The sequence below is a fragment of the Armigeres subalbatus genome, chromosome 2 (genome assembly GCF_024139115.2).
Source record: "Armigeres subalbatus isolate Guangzhou_Male chromosome 2, GZ_Asu_2, whole genome shotgun sequence".
Classification (NCBI taxonomy): domain Eukaryota; kingdom Metazoa; phylum Arthropoda; class Insecta; order Diptera; family Culicidae; genus Armigeres; species Armigeres subalbatus.
In genome coordinates this window covers 204,498,677-204,515,852 of record NC_085140.1, presented here as the reverse complement: position 1 = coordinate 204,515,852, position 17,176 = coordinate 204,498,677, and the positions used below count along the sequence as shown (strand labels likewise).

General features: G+C 36.3%; 1 protein-coding gene across 5 annotated transcripts in view; it reads right to left on the bottom strand.

Annotated features, from left to right (window-relative positions):
• LOC134211528 (triple functional domain protein) overlaps positions 1–17,176 on the bottom strand; it is a 359,415-nt gene that overhangs the window by 137,519 nt on the left and 204,720 nt on the right. The gene's annotated exons all lie outside the window — the stretch shown is intronic.

The window sequence follows — 17,176 nt, the reverse complement described above, 5'->3', positions numbered from 1 at the left end:
CTAAAAACAAACTGTCTCAAGTTTAGATAGATGCCCAAAAATATCTATGTGCTTAAAAGACATAAATTGATCGAGTTTTGAATAAACGTAAACTATTCAGGGTCCTCAAAACGTCCTGGAGTTCAGAACATGTGATATATCCGATCAACCAAGCCATGAACGACGTATCCGTGCATCGTTGAACATTCCAGAAGGTCGAGCCGATAGGATTTCATTCATTATTTTAACAAACTACTGCAGGCCTTTCGGATCTCCAAAACGTCCTTGAGTTCCTAACATGCACACCTAAAAATAATCATGTAATTTTAGGTGCTGCGACAACGACATATACGAGCGTCACTTTTGACGTAAAATTAGATGATACTTTAATTTTACATCACAACTTTATTGACGAAAAAAGTGAAGGATCAGAACTGGAATTAAACATAAGCCCGCTGCGTGAGAGCCCAACACGTTACCACTGAGCTATCTTCGTCTCTTGAGAGAGGGGTGATCGAAGTTAAGCATGTTCCACGATTTGCACTGATCAAGTATTTCACTGCATCAAGTCGTCGACTGCTAGAGCGTTAGGTGCGTCGCATCGGGTGCTGTGTTTGGGTTCAATGACATGTAATTTTAAATCATCTAACATTGAAAAATATGCGATTCAGTTTATGTCATGTGGTTTTGTGTCATTTTATTCACATACGTCACCTGTAATATTCATATTTTTTTGGTGTGTGCGATCTACCCGATCAACCAAGTCCTAAACGATATATTCGTTCTTCACTAAACGTCCCAGCAGTTCCTCTACAGAAAAGTCCGCAGCCAAATTGTTCGACACAAACACCTCCTTAGGGGTCGTACACCTATTACGCAAGCAATTTTTCTGGGATTTTCGACCCCCTCCCCCCATGTAAGATTTTTTTCATACAAATGATTTTTTATTTATTTATATGGTGCGTAAGAAACGACAGACCCCCCCCCCATAAGTGCTTACGTAATATGTGTACGACCCCTTATGTGATACGAAAATTATTTTGAGCTGTTAGTGGAATGTCTTCACTTGTCTTAAGACGAGTTCGTACAATTCCATTTAATTCCACCACTTGATTGTACCTTTGACAGATACGTATTTCGACATCAACAGTAAGGTCGTCTAGTACGAGACACAGAAGTCGGATTTACTGTTGAGGTCGAAATAAGTATATGTCAAATGTACAATCAAGTGGTAGAATTAAATGGAATTGTACGAACTCGGCTTACGAAAACCTCCTTGGTTATTGCACATCTACCAGATATCTTGATCTTAACTCAAGATCATTTTGGAGGTCCTTGGACATCTTCTTCTTCTCCTTTTTCTATGGCTCTATATCCCAAATGGAACTTGGCCGGATTTTCAACTTAGTATTCTATTAACATTTTTTCAGTTATTACTTAAAAGCTAATCTATGCCCGCCATTGCATCTTGTAAGGCAAGTACAAAAAATACACTATGCACAGGAAATCTAGAATGTTTTCTACCCAAAAACATCCCTGACCGGACCGAATATAACTCACCATGTCTGGATTGGCAATCCTACGCCTATGCTCGCAAGGCTAACTGGAGACCCCTTGGAAATGGACATCTTATGTTCATGGAAATTATGATCCTATGCTTTTTTAACTGGATTTGGTACATACTGACGATGAAGCCACAAACAAACAGACACAACACTCGAGATTCTTCCATCGTTCCCTGATTTATTGGTCAATTCAAATAATCATTAATTGACCGACCGCGGCGCACCAATCGGTTTTGCTCGAGTTTGATGTTTGCTCACTACCGCCTCCTGGTTCGTGATTTGCCTAAGTCGATGTAAACAACAGATGTCGTTAGTGTTCGCGCGACGATGATTTTTATCGGGAGATATTCCATGTGTTATGTCTGTTTGTCTGTGATGAGGCCATTGCAAAAGTCATGATTGATCTAGTAGATACTTTGGACTAAACTCGAAAACCTTTTGGAGTACCATGAACACCTCGAATTCCAGGAAATTGGGTTCACTTTGATACTATCTTCTTCTTCTATCTTATCTTATTCTTATATTCTTATTATATTATTATTATTATATATTATATATTATATATATATGTATATATATATATATATATATATATATATATATATATATATATATATATATATATATATATATATATATATATATATATAACAATGTTTGTATGTTTGTATGTATGTTTGTATGTATGTTTGTATGTCTGTTCCAGCATATAACTTCTGAACCCATTTACCGATTTTAACCAAATTTGGAACACACATTCTTTATCTTGAGGAGACGACGATAGGGGGGTTAGGCATGCTCTTTGGAAAAGGGGGAGGGTGTGGGGGGAGGAGTATTGCTTAGTTATCGGTCAACTGAGTGTAAATTCTGAACCCCTTGGCCGATTTCAACCAAATTTAGAACACAAATTCTTTATCTTAAGGAGGGGACGGGTCGAGCATGCATTTTGGAAAAGGGGGAGGGTATGGAGGGAGGGGTATTGCTTAATTATCGATCTACGCAGTATAAATTCTGAACCCCTTGGCCGAATTCGACCAAATTTGGAACACAAATTCCTTATCTTAAAAAGGGGACGATAGGGGGTTAAGCATGCTCTTTGGAAAAGGGGGAGGGTGTGGGGGGAGGGGTTTAGTTATCGATCAACTCAGTGTAAATTCTGAACCCCTTGGCCGATTTCAACCAAATTTTGAACACAAATTCTTTATCCTCAGGATGGGACGATAGGGGGGTTGAGCATGCTCTTTGAAAAAGGGGGAGGGTATGGGGGGAGGGGTATTGCTTAGTTATCGGTCAACGCAGTTTAAATTCTGAACCCCTTGGCCGATTTCGACCAAATTCGGAACACAATTACCTTATCTTAAGAAGGAGACGATAGGGGGCTAAGCATGCTCTTTGGAAAAGGAGGAGGGTGTGGGGGGAGGGGTATTGCTTAGTTATCGATCAACTCAGTGTAAATTCTGAACCCCTTGACCGATTTCAACCGAATTCGAAACACAAATTCTTTATCTTACAGAGGGAACGATAGGGGGTTAAGCGTGCTCTTTGTAAAAGGAGGAGGGTATGGGAGGGGGGTATTGCTTAACTATTGATCAACGCAGTTTAAATTCTGAACCCCTTGACCGATTTCGACCAAATTTGGAACACAATTTCCTTCTCTTAAGAAGGGGACGATCGGGGGTTAAGCATGCTCTTTGGAAAAGGGAAGGGGTGTGGGGGAGGGGTATATCTTAGTTATCGGTCAGCTTAGTTTAAATTCTGAACCCCTTGGCCGATTTCAACCGAATTTGAAACACAAATCCTTTATCTTACAGAGGGAACGATAGGGAGGTTAAGTATGCTCTTTGAAAAAGGGGAGGGTATGGGGGTAGGGGTATTGCTTAATTATCGATCAACGCAGTGTAAACTCTGAACCCCTTGGCCGATTTCGACCAAATTTGGAACACAAATTCTTTATCTTAAGAAGGGGACGATAGGGGGTTAAGTATGCTCTTTGGAAAAGAGGGAGGGTGTGGGAGGAGGGGTGTTCTTTTTTTAAAAGAGGGAGGGTATGGGGGGAGGGGTATATTTTAGCAATCGATCAACTCAATGTAAATCCTGAGCCTCATGACCGATTTGAACCAAATTTGTATCAAATATTGTCTGTCCTAAGGAAGCGATTTTAGTGGATGTGGTTAAGTAATTTTAAAAAAAGGGGAGGGTGTGGGACAGGGGGTATTGTTTAGTTATCGATCAATTCAGCATGACTTCTGAACCCATTTATCGATGTCCACCAAATTTGGAACCCATATTATCTGTCTAAGGAAGACTATATCAGACTGTGTATGAGTGCCATAGCTAAATGAGAGAGAAGGTATGTTCATTAAATGAACAGTTTAGTATACCTTTTTATCGCATAGGTCAATTCAAACCAAACACGTAAGCACGTAATCCCTACCCAAAGGAAACTATTATAGAGAGGCTAGAAGGGACTTTTGGAATGGGAGGGGGGGGGGGGGGGTTGGGATTGGGTATTGTTGTTCATCGGAATAATTGTATGCCCAGTGAAAAGCAATGATTAATGTATTTCCTTCTGAATGGTGAATGGTGATTGCTTCTTCAAAAGTAGGCATTTGCCCGGAATAAGGCAATGGTGGGTGTGACCCCTTCTTTAAAAATATGCGTTGCTTCTTCCTTCTTTAGAAATAGACGTTTTCCCGGAATAAGAGCCTTGAGCATCTCGCATTCTTGAAATTCAAATTGTTCAGCTACATTTGCATGCTGTCATAAGCAAAATCTTCCCAAGGTTTTGTATATCTGGGTCTTCAGGGTATATGGTCAAACTTGACCTCCAATATTTTTCCTGGGTAGCCGACATCCTGATGAACATTTTTGCTGAAGAAACTATTTTTTAATTTTTCACCGCCAATCTAAAACGCTGGCCATATATGCCCGATCCGTCCCGAACGGGTTAAGGAGACCAAATATTGTCAAATTTATTGTTACGTTGTCAACGGATGCCACCTTATCTTGGGGAACGTCCATAAATTACGTCACGTTTTTGATGGGAGAGAGATGGTTTCTAAAAGAGTGACTACTCATGTAAATTTTTTGGTGAATTCATAAAACAAGCGGGACAATGAAGGGAGGAGGGATTGAAAATGGTTGATTTTGGCGTGACATAATTTATTAATGTTCCCTTGATGCACTCCTTACTTGCGAGGATCCTCAACCAGACACCATTGATGAAAACACATTTCCTATATACAGGGGTTAGACAAAAAAGTTGAGATAGGTAAAATTTTGTCGAAGTTCAAATCAGCATAACTTTGCGTAGAAAAGTCCGATTTCGATTAAATTGGGACTATCGGACGCGGAAACTCTTCTAGTATATTATCCCCATGCAAAACCTGAGATAGGTCATTGGCCACCGGAGATGTTTCGGGTTTTCCGAGGGTATGTTAAAAATGCATTTTTTTTCTTCTGCTTGTCGTTTTATTTGACGTTTACTGACATCTTGTTTTTTGCTTCCCCCAGAAACTAGAACTAATATGCTGAGCAATGCTGGCTGCAGATCCAAAATCCATTAGGTATACACAGAGATATGGCCATCTTCGTGAAAACGGTACGGGACTGGCCATACACCCTGAATAAATATCAATTTCGCAGAACATCCGGAACCTGTTTCAAATTGGCCAGAGAGTCTTACAGTCCTCAAAATATATCTTTGATAAAGATCCTATATTCATTATCTTGTGAAAACATGAATTTTGACACCCATATATGCATGGTTCCAGATGGTGCCAAAATCGGCTCTTCCGGGAAGGCCCTTGGAACCTGCTATAAGGGTGGCAGTGGACACTATCATTTTGGAAATGTTTCTGTAATCATCGTCTCGCAAAGCCATGAAGTAAGATACTCATATTTGCATTATTCCGATCTGTTATCATCTCATCATGTTCCCAAAACTGTTTTTACGGAAATAGCCACACAGCAAATAATTTTGAAAATTCAACGACGTGTAAAGTTAAAGCCCATCGCATCAAATGAATTAACATTCGATATTCAATTAAATTTGATTGAATTTTACAAGCAAGCACCATTTAAATTTATTTCGATTTAAAAGAATAGTGACATCGATTGAATGTTACGTTTATTTGCATGCTCCAAATATGTGCATGAAAATACATTTAAAATCACAACATATTTTTATCTGTGCATATCTCTGCGTAGTTTTGATGGATTCTCGATATACAGCCACAATCGCTCGGCATATTAGTTCTAGTTTTTAGACAAAGCATAAAACTTGATGGAGGTAATATAAAATGACAAGCAGTGGAAAAAAAAAGCATCTTGAACGTACCCTCGGAAAACCCGGAACATCTCTGGTGGCCTGGAACCAATCTCAAGTTTTGCATAGGGATAGTATACTCGAAGAGTTTCCGCGTCCGATGGTCCCAATTTTATCAAAATCGGATCTTTTTACGCAAAGTTATGCTGACTTGAACTTCGGCAAAATTTTGCCTATCTCAACCTTTTTGTCTAACCCCTGTATATAATAACGTTAGTCTCTTTCACTTTTTCACTCACCCTTGCCTCCCACTAGCATGTTCACGTGGTTTATGGACAGTCCCTTAGGGGCCGTACACTAATTACGTAAGCAATTTTTTTGGGTTTTTCAACCCCCTCCCCCGTGTAAGATTTTTTCCATACAAATATTTTTTTTATTTATATGGAGCGTAAGAAAATGGTAGACCCCTCTCTCCCCATAAGTGCTTACGTAATTAGTGTACGACCCCTTAGCATTTAAAAATGTAAGAACCTAAAAATCTAAAATTTTTCCAGCAATATGTCATTTTTACCAAAATTTTAGCTAAAAAAAATCATCAATGAAAATTATTCCGATTTTGTTAACTGAAACTCACGGACCGTATTTATAAAAACGGAACATTAACATATACACATTTTAAAAAGCATTTTTTATTGCGAGAACATTTTATTTAGGATTTCTAAGAAAAAACTATAAAATAACTATAAAAGAATAATGAAAAGAGGTCAGTTTCTAGTATACTTCGTTAATGAACTATGATTTCAAAAATATTATGTGTAAGATTTTTCTTTATTATAATGAATATTAATTTTAAAACTAGTTTTTCACTTATATGGCACAAGTGGACAGTTTTCACTTTTCACCGGTCAGTCCAGAATCACAATTCTTATGCTAAAATAAGTCTTCTGTCAAATTTTCAGCTAATTCGGATAAAATTTCGAGGTAGCTCAAGTCGATTTAGTGTTTTTGGGCTATTTTCAATTTTGGAAAAAAATCTAACAAGAGATATAAACGTCAAAAACTATCGCAACAACCTCTATACGGAAGCTTTTGGTGTGCTCTACAAGTCTTGTGAACATGTCGATTCGTTCCGTTCACGTTTTGTCCATGTTAAAGCGATTTTCAAGCTTTTAAGTGCATAAAAATACTGTTTCCTACAAACGTCGTTGTTCTACAAAATTCTTGAATTTATGACGAATGATTTTTAATTTGTTATATTATTATTCCTCTTTTTCCCTGGAAATTTGAGTTATATAATTGCCCATGTGTGATTTACCGTTAAATTCTTAAAAATCAGAAGCTGAACATTTGTCATAAATTTGCACGCTGAGATTTCTTCAAACAAGTTGTTCGAACAAAGAAGCTTCAATTTCACTTGTTACTACGATGCACTCGATGTTAAAAGCATGCAGACATATGGTGAAATTAACAAAATTTGGAAGTCGTTTGTTGTAAGCATCAAATATCATATGATTCGATTTATGTTTTGTTCGAACAACTTGTTTGAAGAAAACCTAACGTGCAAATTTACGACAAATGTTCAGCTTCTGATTTTTAAGAAATTAACGGTAAACCGCACATTGGCAATAATATTACTCAAATTTGCAAGGAAAAAAGAGGAATAATAATTTAATAAATAAGCAATCATTTGTCATAAATTCAAGAATTTTGTAGAACAACGATGTTTGGGGGAAACAGTATTTATATGCACTTAAAATGGAAATCGCTTTAACATGGACAAAACGTGAACGGAACGAATCGCAATGTTCACAAGACTTGTAGAGCACACCAAAAGCTTCCGTATAGAGGTTGTTGCGATAGTTTTCGACGTTTATATCTCTTGTTAGATTTTTTCCAAAACTGAAAATAGCTCAAAAACACTAAATCGACTTGAGCCACTTCGAAATTTTATCCGAATTAGCTGAAAATTTGACAGGTGTTGACACCTTGGTGTACGAGAAAAGCAAATATAGGCGATAGATTTGATTTTTGGAAAATAAAAAAAAACCTTTTAGGAACTTTTGAATAAAAATAAGCAAGCAACAGTACATAAACAGTAAGTATTAAGTAGGAGATAAAATATGTTATCTGTTATAAGACGAGTTAAGTACTATTCCATTTAACTCCTTTGTATCTGGCCTCACATTTGAGGTCGAAAAACGTATCTGTAAAGATTACAAGATGGTGGAATCAAATGGAATAGTACTAAACTCGTCTTATGACAGGTGAAGACATTTCACTGAAAGAGCTTGAATAATTTTCTTCGATAAAATATGAATAGGATTGAAAAACATAAGGAAATAAGACAGCCCTTGTTTAGGACCTTACGTAGTTGTAGCTATAAATTATTCAATCGTAGAAATCTCGCTTGACTTTTCAAAAGGACCTAAGTAACTTTTTTTCATGAACTAATTTGAGTACGGCAATCAAATGCTTTCACATTGGTCTGATGATTCTAATATTCAAATTGATTCATGAAAAAATGTTACTTAGGTCCTTATAACAAGTTAAGCAAGAAATGAGTAGTTTGAATCTAGGAAACAGATAATACTCAAGACCACATTAGGGAAGATCCATAAAGTACGTCAAGCAAAAATTGGCGATTTTCAACCCCTCGTCACGCTGAATCGTCATGCTGATCGGAACCCCCTCACCCCTAATAGCGTGACGTACTTTATAGATTTCCCTTATTTAAAAATCATGATTGATACGGATAATCATAGAAAAAGACAATAATCATAGAAAAAGACAATGCCACAAATGTATCGAAAAACCTTCTTCTTACTTCTTCATTAAGTGTTTATTAAGCACTTCCTTTATTAAGTTATTCACTGCGAGGTTTCTAACCCAAGTTACCATTTTTGAGGATAACACGATGATACTTTAATGTTCAAGAAAGTCGAGAAATTCGAAAATTTTCTGGTCTTGGTCTTGCTTTGTAGCCACGGATTTTACCGGACGGCTTAGGCCGAAAAAACATTATGAATAAAAAACCACAAAGAGGTATTTGAGTTCTCAAAAATGCTAACAACCCCTTCTCTGATCAACATACCGAATCTTCTAAATGCAACGCTGGAAATAGTAGAAAGTATACACAATCCTTAACCAAAATTTGAGTTAAAAGCGCAGGATTTTTCCTACTGAAGCATGCCAATCGACTTTTCTTCGGCCCAATTGACCCACGGACGAATTTAGGGGTTCCAAAATGTATACTTTTTTGAGTCCAAAACATGCTGTTCCTGGAAACTTTCATTTTAAAGGTTGTAGTTTCATCGCAAAGACTTCTATATATGGTTCGATTATTGCAAACATCAACAGCTTTTTTCTGATAGATCCAATATTATGAGCCACAACATTCTAGCTAGAAGATTAGTTTGCTGGCGAACCTACGAAGAACCTAATGTTTATTATTATGGCAGTAGATATCTGGATGTTGAAAGATCCACTTCTGGTTTTTCGGATTTACGTTCTATTATGAAAAATAATATGTTTAGAATAAGTTGATAGTTACTTTTCGGAAAAACCGGAACGATCCAGGTGAGTCAATGGTGTGCTGTCGGGCAAGTGTGGCATGGGAGGTGACACTGCTCTGCCGGAACCAGGGTAGCGAAATTTTCCTGCCACTTTTCTTCGACGAGCCGGAGCCGCTTCCGGAATTATTGCTACTATTACTATTGCCCCCGGTAAAGTTCGAAAGGAATGATAACGGGCCACCGGTGCCTCCACCTCCTCCACCACCATGCCCATCGGCCGAATCTGACGTATCGCTGCTCTCCTTCTCCATGTTGCCACTGGATTTTATTATATTTTCAGCGTAAACATTTACACATTAGCCTTTAACAACCACACCAACAATAATAAATTCTTCTTTTCTTACGATTCTTCACACTACCCTTTCGAGGAAACACGTAATCATTACACACATTCTATCGCACGTTACAATGGGCTTGACGCACTGTCGCCAAAATGATGTATTTTTGAATTGGACAGCTGAACTTCCATGCTCTCTGTAATTTTTGAACGACACTAAAGAGACCTTTTATCACTTCCTCCGCTCACCATTAAATATTCCACATTTTCCTCAATAACAACAGACAACTTCATTCAATTCCGTATTTACCGCGAAAATTGTGGTTCACAGTTATCGACACGGACGCCCGGTAGCAGCAATCTGATATTCGGACAACTCGAGGTCACAAATTGAACAATTTTCTACTCAATTACGCATAACAAAACTCTAGATTGTTCGGCAAAACAATTTATTTTTCTACTTACAAATGCCCATATGACCCTTTTTAATTATTTGTGTTGAACACAATCATATAGCTATAGGTAGAAGGTTCGACCATCAACAACTTGAAGCGATAACCATATCTTCAATTTGGCCAGTTGTTTCCTTATCAACTGTTCATATCACTCGTGTGTGCATTGTGACGATATTAGTTACTAGCGTCAAAGCTATGGCCGTATCTTTCGAATTGATCTGTCAAGCAAGGAAAACAGTGGACACGAATAGAAATTGGCATTGAAACATGCTCGTCGCAGTGTCTGAATTCGATAACAAAAAATGTTTAGTGCAAGAAACTTCATCGACATATATTGCCTTATCTCTGTATTATTTTCTTGTACGTTCCACCTTGGAAAACTGTTTCGCGGTTTGGATCACTTATAATTACACAATGGTGCCGAAAGGATAGATTCTGTTCAAAGTCGTTTCCTGCGTTTCGCTCTCCGCAGGATTTTGTAATAACCCACTCCAGTTGCCGAGTTATGAAAGCCGAAGCCAGTAGGTTATAGGTCATGGGTTTCTCAATACTCGGAGGAATGTATGCCGAATCATGACTGTGTACTGAAGAAAGCCATCAAGCTAAATACTAATCAACTAAACGAATGACAGTTAGATTGAAAAACAACTCGGGCGAAATCGTTCAGGTTTGTCTAGTTTATTATATATTTTTTACACATCATTTGGATTAGTCTTTAGTCTGTTGGTGTCATATTCTAATAAACAAAGTAAACAGATTTCAGTTCTTCCTAAATTCCTCAACAAAATGAAAGATGTCGGAAAGGCCTCTCTTAGAAAAGATACCTTTTTCTACAAATCTGATGTTTTTGATTCACCACATAAGCACATTGGTGAGCATTTGAGCAACCATGCGTCTCCATGCTCGTGTGATGCATAAAGTGTAAAGTGAATGATTTTGGATTATTATAGCAGTTGGGATCAAGCTATCCACATTTGTTCATTCCAGTTCGTGTAGCATGTCAGCTTCATCACTATAATAATATTGAGATTAAGAAGATGTTACACAGTATATAAAAATGTTACAGCATATATTATATTAACTTTTTTTATGGAATGTGTATCCAATATTGCGTAAAAGAAAAAGTTGGATGTACAATTTGAGCGTATTGATCACAAAAATAGGAGCTCAAATATTTCCAAAGATTATGTGGGATTCAATGAGGTACTTTATTTTATTTTTTGTTAATAAATAAAATAAAGTACTCTTTTGAAGCCTATATATAGTCTTCGATAAAACAATCGTAAAGACTGAACTTAACTTTTCTGAGAGAACGTTGCACGAGGAATTAGTTTAGTTTTATATTGAAGCAACTTATAACATTAGTTTGAGTTGATAAAACCTAGTGGTAGGTGAAAATTTAACATGGGAGTGAAGGCTAAGAACTCACCGGAATTATTAGCATCTCACGGCGGATTACAGCTACGGAAACCCAAAAGTGAGTTGAGTAGCGGTTCCATGTACTGAAAAGCATACATGTGATTAGTGTTAACTGCAGAATTTTTAACTGTGTGGCAACAGGCATTTAATTACATTGGGTTGGTTTGATTACAAATCAGTTGCATGTTCATTGGCTCAAATAGAAGTTGCGATTAAGATCAAATATTCAATATTGAACGATAGTTTTCATCAGCAATTCATTTGATTGAAACCCTCATCAAAAGCAATTTGTTGAAGTTGCTCATGGATGAAATAATCTGATTCTAATCCACTGGTCTTGAGTCACTTGGCATAATGGGCATTTGCAGAGAATGGAGTTTTTGATGTAGTTTCTTCGCATAAGTAAACGAGACTATGCTACGTCGAGAACATGTTCTGATGGTAGAAATTTTGTCAAAGGACAGACAAACGAAATGGTAGAACTATTTCCAAGGCAGGAATCATATCCTTCATTGACTTAATTCACACAAAAGTCACCTTCCAACGGATGAATCATAAGCACAGTTGTCTTATTCCGGACAAACGCCTACTTTTAAAGGAGGTATCACATATCCACCATCAGATTTGTGCGGAATCATTCTCAGATGATAATGATTGCAATTTTCATTTTGAGAAGCTTTCGAATGAGAACAGTAGGCGAGTTGTTACTGGCGTTCTCAAATTTTGAGAAAATAAACACAGAATAATCATTCAAATGAACCAAAATGTACATCCAACTTTTTTCTGTACGCAATATTGGATACACATTCCATAGTAATGACAACATGCAATTTAAAAAAGTTACGTCATATATGCTGTAACATTTTTATATACTGTGTAGCATCTTCTTAATCTCAATATTATTATTGTGACTCACCAGTCTCATTCTTGGCATCCTCTACTTCAATCTATACTTGTCATAAAGTCGTAACAGTGATTTATGTACGACCAAATCCAGTCATATAATATACTAGCTGACCCGACTTTGTCTCGCCAAAACTTGATCAATTTACTGATACAGTTTTTTGCGTTCAACAAAACAAACAAATCGGTTCTTCAGAATGATCTCTCATTTTTTATAACTATGTTTCATATATAGATGGTCAAAAATTCAATGCAAATTATAAAAACTATTTCATCGAACAGATTGAGTTTTGATCTTCGAAGCACTACAATTTCATCATAATATTTTTCCTCGCCAAACGAAGAAGAAAACGAATATAAATTAGCAAAAATTTGGATGTCTGTTGTTTAATAATGTGTGGTCGTACAAATCCCAACTTTGTTTTGTAGGGGAGACTGGGGAGACTTGATCCCCTTTTCTGATTTCCGATGTATCACAGCCAAAAATGAATAAACATATGCGATTTTCACATAGACTCTCTAAGAAATATAGTATTTAACTTTACTGATGTATGAAGTCTTTAAATTATTGTTGTTATTGATACACAATAGGTTTTTTGGAGTGCTGTCAAAAATCGACTTTTAAAATATTCGGGGGAAATTAATCCTTCTCCAAGACATTGCTTTGATAAAAGTAGAAAGGTGCTCTCAGATTTTTAAAATATTTTTCCTTCAAAATACGAAGAATTTCTGAATTGCTGTGCGTATACATGAACGATTTTTGTTATTGATTTCGACAGCGCATGCAACTTCAGAATTTGGGGAGACTTGATCCCCTCTCTATCAAGGCTCCCCAAATTCTGAAGTTGCATGCGCTGTCGAAATCAATAACAAAAATCGTTCATGTATACGCACAGCAATTCAGAAATATCTACGCAATAAATAATTATTCCTGCATTATATCAAATTTGTCAAATCTACAAAAAAAAATCGAAACCTGAGAACAGATTTATATTTTTTTTCGTCGAAATTTTGTATGGGTGACTAATGAGTGATCAAGTGTCCCCATATAGAGGCAACAACTTTAAATCCAATTATCCTAAAATTGTGATGGAATGTTGACATTTTCATCAGTACAGATCATTAAGTATATTTATTATTTATGGCTCTGTGCTGTAAACCAACGGACGCATTTGGTCACTGCTATGAAAAGTTGTTCGTGGCCACTAAGAAAATCTTTAGGAGGGTCAAAACATACAAACCGCCCTGCAGAATAAATAAGGTTCTCAATCCAAAAAATAACTCACCACATAACGATCATTTGTCTAGAGGATCTATATTAAATAATACGCTATAACAAAACTACTTCAGTTCTTGATAAAACTGGGGGTGATCAAGTCTCCCCGGGAATCTAGTTTCCTCACCTTTCCCTGTATATAAAGATGATCAACATTTTAAAAATCTATCCAAATTGTATGAAAAACCATTTCATCGAAAAGATTGAGTTTTGATTTCAAAGCATTCAAATTTCATCCCAACATGTTTCCTCGTAAAAAGAAGAACTAATATAAATTAGGAAAAGTTGGACTGTCTATTCTTGAGTGATGCGTGGTTGTACAAATGCCAACTTTGTTTTTTATATATAGATGATCAAAATGAAAAAAAAATCATGCAAATTGTTCCAAAAACCATTCCATCGAAAAGATTGAGAGTGGATATTTAAAATATTCCAGTTTTATCATAACATTTTTCCTCGAAAAAAGAAGAAGGAAACAAATATAAATTAGCAAAGGTTGGACTGTCTTTTTTGAGTGATGCGCGGTCGTACAAATCGCAACTTTGTTTTATATATATAGAAGAAGAAGAAGAAGATGAGCCCCAAATCGTTTTAAATTGTGTCTACTCAGGGCGTTATGGTTTCATGGTAGGAAGGAAAAAGAGTTAAAACAGTAACGGCAAATGCTTCAAACAAAAATACGATCTTTACTGAATGACAAATTTATATCAAATATATAAAACCCTGATTAATCCACCTAGCGGTGATGGTGCCTTTCTCGTGCAGTATAAAAATAGTATTTTGGCCATTACTCTTGAGCCCATAGTCCGATCTGGCCAATTTTCAATAGGAAACAATGGGAGAGTATTCTGCGTCGAATGCAACTTGTTGCGAGTAAATCGGTTAAGGATAAGTGCCTGAAAAATGAGTGACATTTTTTTACTAAATTTTTCTATAAAAAGGTGGTATTTTGGCCATAATTTCCGAGCCCATAGTCCGATCTGACCAATTTTCAATAGGAAACAATGGTAGAGTATCCTGCGTCGAATAAAACTTGTTGCGAGCAAATCGGTTAAGGATAAGTGCCTGAAAAATGAGTGACATTTTTTTACACAAATTTTCTATAAAAAAAAGTGGTATTTTGGCCATAACTCCCGAGCCCATAGTTCGATCTGACCAATTTTCAATAGGAAACAATGGTAGAGTATCCTGCGTCGAATGCAACTTGTTGCGAGTAAATCGGTTGAGGATAAGTACCTGAAAAATGAGTGACTTTTTTTTTGGGCCGGTGCGCACAGACACACACACATACACACACACACACACACACATATACACAGACATCACCTCAATTCGTCGAGTTGAGTCGATCGGTATATAACACTATGGGTCTCCGGGCCTTCTATAAAAAGTTTGTTTTTGGAGCGATCATATAGCCTTTACCGTATACTTAGTATACGAGAAAGGCAAAAATACATATTTGATAGTTAAAAAATAGGATCGTGTGTGAGTGTAGATCAACCTTGATTTTTTTTTATTTTATTTATCCATCCCTGTTTACCTTTTTGCCTTATTTAGGGCAAATTGCTACTTTTAGGGAATCATGTTCGCCATTGCCTTATTGCGGACAAAAGCCTACTTTAAAAGAAGGAATCACATCTACCATTGTACTATTTCGAGCACATTTTTATTTCTAAAGAGTGAATCACACTTTATCGATACCTTAATCCGGGCAAACTCCTGCTTTTAAAGAAAGGATCAAATTCACTATTGTCTTATTTCTTGAAAACGCCAACTTCTAAAGAAAGGATTATATCCGCCATCACCATTATTCGGACATTATTTTTAAAAAGGGAAAAATACATTGCCATGTAAAAAAATCCGTTTTATTTCAAGATTCCGTGCAAAAAAACGCGTAAAAAATCCATTTGGAAAAAACATGTAAAAAAGAATCTCGTGTACTTCTAGAGAAAATAGCGAAGATTGTTGGTTTGAAGACTCTTTATCCACTCTGTAGCAGTCATTTGCCTCTGACATCTGTCATGCGAGGAAAACGGTATTAACGTTCTTTAACAAATTACCACTTTCAGTGCTTAGCTCATATTGATTTTCGAATAGGCTCCCTAACGCATAACCACGCTAAGTCAAATAACTTATTTTGCGAATATAAAAAAGTAGCACAGGCAAAAAGGTATATAAAATGTTCGTTACGGACAAATTGCCCTCACTCATGATTATGATATTGTTCACAATTATGCCAATATCTGTGATGCGAAATGGTGTTATGTCAAATGACTTCATGTCACTTATACCGCTCCAGATTGTTTTTGTTTATATGTACATTTGTAAATGTACCATGGATAGTTAAAAATAGCTGATAAATAACGACCAAAAAGGGATAAGAGGTCGTACACTAATAACGTAAGCAGTTTTTTTTTCTGGGTTTTTCATACTCTGGCGTAATATGATCTTCATTGTGATCCCTTTTTTGACCAGAACAAGGTCATAGCGGAGAAAACACCTGTTCTTTATAAGGCATTAAAGGATCTAATATTTTCAAAGAAAGAATGCATGTGCTTGATATAGGGCAAAGATTTTAATAATTCCTTGTACGGGAGCATGTTTTTTTCGTTATAACGGAATTGTAAGATAACATTTGATAAACTATTTAATAATGTATTTGGCCGGAATAGAGTAATGTCAAATTACAAATTATTATTTTCCATCCAAATATTTTTAAATTATCATCGAAAAACGACTATATTTCAACATGCATGACAAACGATCATAATGCTACATGAATGATCTCTTGAAATGTTTTCAACTTTTGCTTTTTTCACCTAATTCAGACCTTTTAAATTTAGAGAAAGGTTCTACTTGGGTGTCTGTTGTAATTCACATTTCCGTAGAATTATGTATGAAAAGATAAAGTTCTTTTTCATTTCCCGGTACTTCTCTTAAATTCCTAGGCTTCCCGTTTTTCTGATTCAGTGGGCACTCTGTAAGTCTAATGGGTATGTGGAAAGTGTCCCACTTGCTGTAACTTTTCATGTTGAAGCGGAATGTAATCGCAAGTCAGTCCCATTAACATTTTTGAATCAAAAATTGAATTCTGAACCTTTTGCTCGCTGTGATCCATTCTACATTTTTAACGGTTCAAGAGTTCACCGACCTTTTTTAAAAACTGTGTGAATAAAAACTTGGGAAAAATCTGTCTGTTTTCATATATCGGATATTGAATTTAAAATGAATGAAATTGCAAGTTATGCAGTGTACCAGCTTACTTTTAGTACATATTTGCAATGAAGTTTGCTTGAAACATAAAATGACGAAGCTAACAGAATAAGCACTGAAATACAAATAATAATTCGTCACGATTCACCTTAAAACTCTTCCAGACAACAGCCAGCGCCATGCAGGCCGTTTCCTTCGACAATTATTTCATATTTCCCGTTCAATATTTGAACAGTCTCAACCAAGATCG